This window comes from Hakea prostrata, unplaced genomic scaffold (genome assembly GCF_041222555.1).
Source record: "Hakea prostrata isolate BN-2017 unplaced genomic scaffold, UWA_Hpros_2 contig_177, whole genome shotgun sequence".
NCBI lineage: Eukaryota > Viridiplantae > Streptophyta > Magnoliopsida > Proteales > Proteaceae > Hakea > Hakea prostrata.
This window is the reverse complement of record NW_028291296.1, coordinates 1-9,548: the sequence shown is the minus strand read 5'-3', so window position 1 is coordinate 9,548 and position 9,548 is coordinate 1. Positions and strand designations below refer to the sequence as shown.

General features: G+C 38.5%; 1 pseudogene; it reads left to right on the top strand.

The window, feature by feature from the left end:
- Positions 1-5,507: 5,507 nt before the first annotated feature.
- Positions 5,508-9,545, top strand: LOC148998705 (putative inactive purple acid phosphatase 2 pseudogene; annotated as a pseudogene).
- The last annotated feature ends 3 nt before the right edge of the window (positions 9,546-9,548 follow it).

The window sequence follows — 9,548 nt, the reverse complement described above, 5'->3', positions numbered from 1 at the left end:
TGACCAATGCTCCTGCGGTGTTCATGGACCTCATGAACCGAGTATTTCACGATGTGCTTGATAAGTTTGTGATTGTTTTCATTGATGACATCTTGATCTATTCGAAGAGCGAAGAAGAGCATGCGAGTCATCTAAGTTTCACTTTGCAAAGGTTGCAAGAAAAGAAGTTGTTCGCTAAGTTTAGCAAGTGTGATTTCTGGCTTAAGAGAGTGGTATTCCTTGGTCATGTGGTTTCAGCCGAAGGTATTCGTGTCGATCCTGAAAAGGTTCAAGCTGTGGCTGATTGGGAAAGACCGAAGTCGGTAACGGAAATAAGAAGTTTTCTTGGATTGGCGGGTTACTACAGAAGGTTTATTGAGATCTTTTCTCGGTTGGCTGCTCCTATGACTAAGTTGACCAGGAAAGAAGAAAAGTTTGTTTGGTCCGGCGCTTTGTGAGAAGAATTTCCAAGAGTTGAAAGATAGATTGACAAGTGCCCCGGTTTTGACTATACCGATAGTTCCGGTGGTATGACAGTTTATACCGATGCGTCAAAGATTGGATTGGGTTGCGTATTGATGCAACATGGCAAGGTCGTAGCCTATGCTTCTCGGCAATTGGAAGATTACGAGCGGAATTACCCCACTCACGATCTAGAACTTGCCGCTGTTGTCTTTGCTTTGAAGATTTGGAGACATTACCTCTACGGTGAGAAGATTGCCATTTTCACGGATCATAAGAGTTTGAAATACTTTTTCACCCAAAAGGAGTTGAACATGAGACAAAGGAGATGGTTGGAACTAGTCTCCGATTATGATTGTGATATTCAATATCACCCTGGGAAAGCAAACGTTGTTGCTGATGCTCTTAGTAGGAAGAACCAGAAGAAGACTTTGGATTTGAATGCTTTGAGTTTACCATTGTGGTCTTCTATTGAGTGTTTTGATTTGGAAATCGTCCCTGAGAATTCTGATTTTATTCTTTCTGCCATGACGGCAAGATCTGGTCTTAGAGATAAGATTGTTGCTCTGCAGAGTTCCGATCAAGAGCTTTTGATCAAAGTTGAGAAGATTTCTTCGAATCCTGAGTCGGACCCCGACTTTGGTATATCCATGGATGGTGCTTTATTGTTTAGAGGAAGACTGTGAGTGCCTACAAACGAAGAAGTTAAGAAAGAAATATTGAAGGAAGCACACCAGTCAGTCTTTACTATACACCCGGGAAGCACCAAGATGTACAAGGACTTGAAGGAACATTTTTGGTGGATTGGTCTGAAGGCTGATGTTGATGATTTTGTTGCCAAGTGTGAGACTTGCCAACGTGTGAAAGTCGTTCGACAACCCCCATCTGGATTACTTCAACCTCTTCCTATTCCTAATTGGAAGTGGGAGGATATCTCTATGGACTTTGTGACTAGCTTGCCCCGGACAAGTAAAGGCAATGACACTGTGTGGGTGATTGTTGATAGGTTGACCAAATCAGCCCACTTCATTCCTATGAAGATCACTCATACTCTGGATAAGCTAGTGAGGCTTTACGTGGATAATGTGGTTCGTCTGCATGGTGTGCCATTGAGTATTGTTTCGGATCGTGATCCTAGGTTCACCTCAAGGTTTTGGAATAGTTTGCGAAGGCCTTGGGAACCCAATTGAACTTGAGTACAGCTCATCATCCACGGTCGATGGACAATCCGAGCGGACAATTCAGACATTAGAAGACATGCTCAGATCTTGTGTGGTGGATATGGGTGGTAATTGGGATGAACACCTAGCTTTGGTTGAGTTTGCCTATAACAACAGTTATCAAGCAACCATAGGCATGGCTCCATTCAAGGCTTTGTATGGCAGTACTTGTAGGACACCTTTGTACTTGGACTGAGACAATTGAAAGAAAAGTCTTAGGTCCTGAGATGATTGAAGCTACGAGTGCTATGGTAGATATGATAATAGAAAGGATTAAGTCTGCCAGATCAAGACAGAAATCTTATGCTTGATAAGAGAAGGACCGATTTGGAATTTCAAGTTGGAGAGAAAGTCTTTCGAAGGTTTCACCAATGAAGGGTGTGATGAGATTCAATGTTAAGGGAAAGCTTAGCCCTCGTTTCATTGGACCTTTCGAGATTTTGGAAAAGGTTGGACCTGTTGCATATCGATTAGCATTACCTCCGCCTCTTGCTGGTGTTCACAATGTGTTTCATATTTTGATGCTCCGAAAATACATAGAGAATCCGGAACACATTTTGCAGCAAGCACCTGAAGGACTTAGTGCTGATTTGACATACGATGAAGAACCGGCTGAAATCTTGGATAGGAAGGACAAGCAACTACGGAATCGCACCTTCCCTTTGGTGAAGATTCGGTGGAAGAACCATACCCACAGAAGAAGCTTCTTGGGAGAAGGAAGAAGACGTGAAGGAGAAGTTTCCTTACCTCTTTGGGAAGCACGGTACGCTTTCAATTTCGAGGACAAAATTTCTTTAAGGGGGGGAGAATGTAAAACCCAGCCCTAACCTTGACCCGGGAACCTTGTTATTTGTAGGTCCAGTGACCCGAAGTAAAGTAAGAAGTCAGCTTTGGGCCATCCCAGTGGAGGACTTGGTGTCTGGCTTTGAATCCATGAGAGTTGATGATGAAGTTCTATTTATGGAAACTGAATCTTGATGAAGATCGGATTAGTTGATGGACTTGGAGTGCTCTCTATCTTGGTTTGAAGGCATTTCTACCTATTAGGTAAGTCACTTGATATGTGTGCAAAACCCCTTTAGGATTGGATTTGATCTGGGCCTTCAATTCCCTGTTTTGGAATTGCTGTCAGCATTGGTCAACTGATTGGTCGACTGGACCAGTCGACCAATCCACTCGACCAATGAGTGCTGTCTTTGGCAATTAGGTCTTGCTTGCTCTATTTAAGTCCAATCTCGAGTCTACTTCGTATTTGCTGCCTCCAAACTCTTCGGAACAGAACCAAAGACCTCTGCAAGTCATCTCCCTTGCATCCTTGGTGATTTTCTTGACGGATCTTCGTCGAAACTCTTCCTTTTGCATCAAAAGGTATGTCTACACTCTCTTCTTCTTCTCCATCTCTGATTTTCTTTCCTTTTTGAGTTGAGACAGTAGAGGAGATGCTGCATTCTCTGTTGCAAACATCTCTGGACTTGTCTCTCATGATCATCCTAAGGATTAATGGCTAGAACAATGATCTTAACCATGATCATTGCAAGCTTTTGAAGGAATCATGATCAAACCATGATCTAGTCTTTGATTAACTTCTATTTGAATTCCGATCTCCTTGGATCTTCTATATTGATCATGTTAGTAGTCAATTGCTGTGTTTTCTTTTCATGATCCATGATCTATCAATCTCTAGTTGTTTCTCTTCTACCATACCATGTTTTCTTCATGAATCATGATAGTTACATATATGGTAGGTTTTGTTTCCTTATTTAGATTTATGCTTTTAAGCCTATTTCCTTGAAGATCTAAGTATGCTTTTCATGATACCTTTACCTGAAGCAATGATCCATTCTTCTATTGTTCTTGTCTTTGATTTCTATCTTGAATTCTTCAAGATCCATGGTTGATCTAATTATGGTAACTTTTTGTTTCCTAATTTGGATCTTGATGGCTTGATTGGATTAGTGTTTTGAGGTCCCCTATATGTTAGAATACTACTGATGTAGTTTACCCCTTGATTAGTACCCTTTTGAACCACCAAATTCGGATTTCATATCTTAAAACTCTGTTTTTTGGCTAATGTCTGCATTGGTGATTGGTCGACTGGACCAGTCGACCAATCCACTCGACCAATGAGTACAGAGCAACTCCAGAATTGGTCTGTTTTGGATGTTTTGGTATCTTTCCTGTAGGGATCTTTCCTAATATGTTGTATGCACTTGTTTAGGACCTTCTTCTCAAGTTTGCCAAGATCTTACTTGATTTCTTAGGATTCCTTTGCGAGTTATAAAAGGTAAGGATGGTTACTTCTTTAACAACATAAATTGCATATCTTAGTTTCTATATTAGAATCTTGTTAAGTTATTTCTTTAATTAGATTCTTATGATGTTATACTACTTGTGGTACTGTCTTGATATCGGTAGCATTACTTAATCATATTGAATTGACTCATGTATGATTTACTTACCAATTTTATACAAAGTGATTGTAATTATTGATTTCTTCCTTTCACATATGAAGTTACCATATATGTGATGATATGAATTGATGCATGTGTATGTTTAGCATGGTTTGAAAGGAGAGGTGTCCTTGACACTTCGTCCTTGGACTACTACGGGAATATTATGGGATGTTTCCTGGAGATGCCCCCAGACACCTTCCTAAACTCATGACGACGTATCTAGGATTGTTCATCAGACATAGGGTTTTTTTTTTATAATAAAATTCAGACATAGGCCTTTATACATACTATGTGGTAAAGAAGTGTTTATGCCCCCTGATGAGAACCTGCATCTTTGCACTTTAGAATATCCACCATTAAAACCAATATTAGATTTCATGAAAAAAGGGATAATTACTTACGTCTCCCCCGTACTTTTAGTTTTATTACTAATCAAACCTCTTTCTTTATGAAATTACTCATGTTTCTCTCACTTCTAAATCTGTGTTAAGTGGTTGTTAACATCAAATATGTAATGTCTATTTGCCCTTCATTAAAATTACAACTAAAATATGACATTACCCTCATTTTCAGAAACTATATTGAATATCAATTTATATCCTTAAAATCTTATATTTTACAATAAATTTTTTGGCTTTAGTGTGACCACACATACTTTGTACAATGGTTAGCATATATTATGAGATTTTCAATTTTCAACTTTGAATTACATTTGATATTTTTAATATTTTAGTTTCTATTTTAAATTTTATTTAATCACATATTTCCTTTATTCAAGTTAATTTTTTTTAGAGAAGAAAATCAAGTCTTTTTCTTTATTCGGTAGTTTCTTTTTAGAAAAAGAAAAATTAATTTAAAGTTAAATTTTCTCCATATAGTTAATTAATGATAGTAATATTATAACTTGCAAAAATAGTAAATAAGAAAGAGTATAATCAGGCGTTATTGGATTTTTTTAAAAATATATAGACCCACATCATCGAAACTAACCGAGTTTAACCAAGGAGACATTAGTAATTTTAAACAAAGTTAAAGGTTGCATTAGCAATTTTAAAAATAGAGAGGATGGTAAGTGAAAATAAAATTGTATACAAGGGCAACAATAATTATTCAAAAAAAAAGAACATTTTTCCTTTCATTTTAATGAGAGAAATAAAATAAGAAAAGCATTGGCATTTCAAGGAGAGCATATCCCACAATCCTTTTCAAAATATAATGACTGGCATAATTAATTCAATTGTTTCTGTTTTTCTGTAAGTTAATTGATTCAATTGTCACCATTAGATACATGAACGATTTGTCCCATATGATATTTTAATTTCTCTTTCTCTTTTGGGTATGAATATGGCATATTAATTACAAGACCTTACTTCTTCGCAATTGGAAGTTTCGAACTTTGAAATCTTTTGATGACGTGGCAATCCAAGAACATGCCCCTCAAGATGACTCAGCTTGTTCCGCGATACCGATAAGCTGATGATGATGAGGGGGAGTGAAGACTAGAACAAAGGAAAATGCTGAAGAACCAATGAAGCTGAAGCAGAAGAAGAGAGACTAGAGCGTTTCCTTTCCAATGTTGATTCCAATTCCAATGGCCCTTTTCTTCTTCTTCTTCTTCCTTATCCTTCTCTCCCCTACATCTTCTTCTCCTGTCTCCATATCTCTGAGCACCAAGACCCTCACCAAATCCGGCGACTCAGTCCGAGTCAACTGGACAGGCATAGACTCGCCATCCGATCTCGACTGGCTTGGCATCTATTCACCCCCTGAATCCTCCGACGCCAACTTCATCGGTTACGTTTTCTTGTCTTCCTGCAACGGATGGAAATCGGGTTCCTGCTTCGTCGATCTCTCCCTCGTCAATCTTCGCTCGCCTTACCAGTTCCGTATCTTCCGATGGACTCACGACGAGGTCGACACATCTCGACTCGATGAGGACCATAACCCTTTGCCAGGAACGAAGCATCTGCTGGGGAAAACCGAGTTGCTGGGGCTGAGAGCGGTCACGGACCTGAACAGATTCATTTGGCGTTCACGGACAAGGATGATGAGATGAGGGTTATGTTTATAACAGCTGATGGGAAGAAAAAATCTTGTCAAGTATGGGGAGCGCGAAGATGAGTTGCATGATGTTGTTGAGACGGAAGCGCCTACGTATGAGCAGTCGGATATGTGTGATTCGCCTGCGAATAATGGTATTGGGTGGAGAGATCCTGGGTTTATTCATGATGGGGTTATGAGGAATTTGAAGAGGGAAGAGATATTATTATAAGGTGAGATGGATTTAGCCTTCCTTATCTTATTCTTAGCTTTTGTTTCTTTCATAATTTACAATGAACTGTAGCGATTGATTGTTTTCACCCACTTGATTCTGTACTCATTTTCATATCTTGGAATTCACTATGCTTCATACAAAATGATCTTAACGGATAATTAGTTTATGTTGGTGATGGATACCATGATTAGGGTGTTCTATGTATTCATCAGATTACGAAATCTTAACCCAGGGGCAGTTTTTAAGGTCTCTTGACTTTGCTGTCAGATTGATTCAACTTGCTTCTTTTCCCCAATTAAATTATCTAAACCCCAATATGCTTGGTTTTGTAGCTAGATACCTGGTTCGAACAAATATATTATCATTTTTAATGTATCATGTTTAGCGTACTCCGTTTTGTTTCTCACGATTACTGAAGGACTTCCAAATTTGATGAGTTATATTACTTGGAATCCAAAGCCTTTGCTTATATATATGTCCATCAAATCAATTACTTTATTTTCTTGTTCTTATATTTGTCATCAACATTCATAATCAAATATAATTTTATCTCCCCCAACCCCTACCCCAACTTCCCCCCTCAAAAAAAAATCCAACATTCATAATCTGGTTAGTAAGTGGGATTTTGGTGATGCAGAGTTCAATGTGAAGGGATGGTTTGCCTATTGAATTGTGTTGGCTTTAGTGTTTGTCAGTCCTAGTCTAACTGAAACTATGTTCAAGTTAAACTTAAGGTATTCATCCAAAAAAAAAAGTTTGATTTAAGGTAGGCTTCTTTGAGTGCCCAATGTTCTATTGGTCATGAGACATATCTTTGAACTATTTTTGTAACGTTTCAATCTAACACAAGATAAGATTTCAAAATCCCACCCACAAGCAGAATAATAGGAACTCAAAGCAGCCATAGAAAGTATTTGATTAATAGAACTCAGATCAATGCCACATTACTACAAAACCTAGGTCTCTTGGGTCTCCCCTAGTACTTTAAACCCTTCAAGTGTTATTAGAATCCAATGATTAGATATAAAGATATGGGCATTCATCAAAACTGAGCTATAACATTACAACCACACAACAGAACAACAATAAACAAAGATAACTTTATCCATTCATCATATAGAATATGGAAGAAAACTTGAACAGATGTTTAAAATTTACAGTTCATCAACACAATGGGGGTGGAACTAGATAACAAAATTTTGTAATCCTCAGTAGTTTCCCATCCGCAGCCAATCATTCCCAACTTGGGCCAAAGGCAGTGTATAAACATCAACAAGGAAACGCAAAATATCTCAAATGTTGCTATGATAGTACCTCACTGTTGCTTCCTAATAAACACCTAAAATAGATATGCCCAGCCTTGAGTATTTTGTGCATCAGTTAAGCAGTGACCTCCATTGATGAATCCTCATTTAGAGACAGATTCCTTGCAGAATTGCAAACAGCAGCCAAAATTAACTGAAATGGTTTACCCACCTGGACTTCAGGGAGAATGAAAGAAGAAGATGGAAAATATAAAAGGAATTGCTATGGCTGGGCCTCTCACTCAAAATTAGGTTACATTCCCGCTCCCACCTAGTCTCCAACTTGAGTTCCTGCATTTCACATAGTAGCAGTATAAAGCCAAGCAATCAATTGCCAAAATCACTGTTGGCGAGTACAGCCCCATCTCATTGCTTGGTAAATAAATAGAAAACTCCAATGCGTGGAAAGGAAGGAGGAGTTTTTGCAGCCTAAGATTCATTTTTTTAAAGGAAAAAAACCTCTCCCGAATTTGAAAATTACATTCCAGAACTCAGTAAATTAGAATCTAACGATTTAATCTCGTACAAGACTTCAATGCTTAATATTTGGGCAGACAGAAATTGTCCCATTACAATAACATATCCAAATTATTAAGCCTACATGTCTATAACTCATATAATCCATTGGGATCTCAAATAAAGCCTAAGTTAAACTAAATTTGAAACTTAGGTTTCTTTGGACCCAAAAATAGGCTTAATATCTCTTTTAGCTTGAATTCCATGTTAATGGGAGATTGAATATGCATGCAAATGATGAGTTAAGTGATGCTGTATGTGGAGATATACTAGTATGTGGAATAAGGACGAGAAGAAGCTCTCCTCTTATCATCTCCTAGATGTGGTTTTGGCCAATCATTCAGGTTATGGCTAAAAAATCATCCAGCTATTATCTTGTTCAGTCTCTTCAGTTTTTAATAAGCAACGAGTGATCCCACCTCTATTTGTGTAAATCTATTGCATGTTATATTAAATCTGAGTTATCCTCTTTTCCTTTCTCTCTTCTCATTGACCAAATATTCCCACAATCTCCATTTCATAAATTCTATCTGGATGTTAATTTATACTCAAATGACTTTATGTTCTGCCACTTTCATCTAAGTTAGAGGTTGGAAGTGATAAGGAGGTTGGAGTTTAACTCAGAATTTTGTATCAAAAAACAAGGATGCGGATGAGACAATAGGCTGTCTCTATTTGGGGACCAGTGTCCCCCAGCCCCATACTCAACCTTTCGTCTCGCAGCAAGAGGAAAGCAAGTCAACCATAAAGTGATTATTCGTGACCTTGAGTACCAAGACAAGCCTGCTTTCATCTCCCACATTGGTGATATCAGCTATGCGAGAGGCTATTCGTGGTTGTGGGACACATTTTTCACTCAGATTGAACCTGTTGCTTCTAAGGTGCCATACCACGTGTGTATTGGCAATCATGAATATGATTGGCCTTGCAGCCTTGGAAACCTGACTGGGCTCAGATGTATGGTAAGATGGTGGGGGAGAATGGGGGTTCCAGTATAGCCCAAATTTAACATGCCTGGAAACCTTCTACACCAACTGAACAAAGCTCCTAATACGTAACCTCACTACTCAATGATACAGGGTTGTTCATTTTGTTTATATGTCCACTGAGACTACTTCTTCCTGAAGCGATCAATATAACTTCATCAAGCATGATTTGGAATCTATTGATCGAAGAAAACCCCTTTGTTGTTGTTCAAGGTCACCGTCCCATGTACACCACAAGCTACGAGGGTAGAGATTCTGCTCTGAGAGAAAGATTGCTGAACATTATGAACCCTTATTTAGAAAGGAACAGAGTGACCCTAGCATTGTGGGGCCACGTACATAGGCATGAGAGG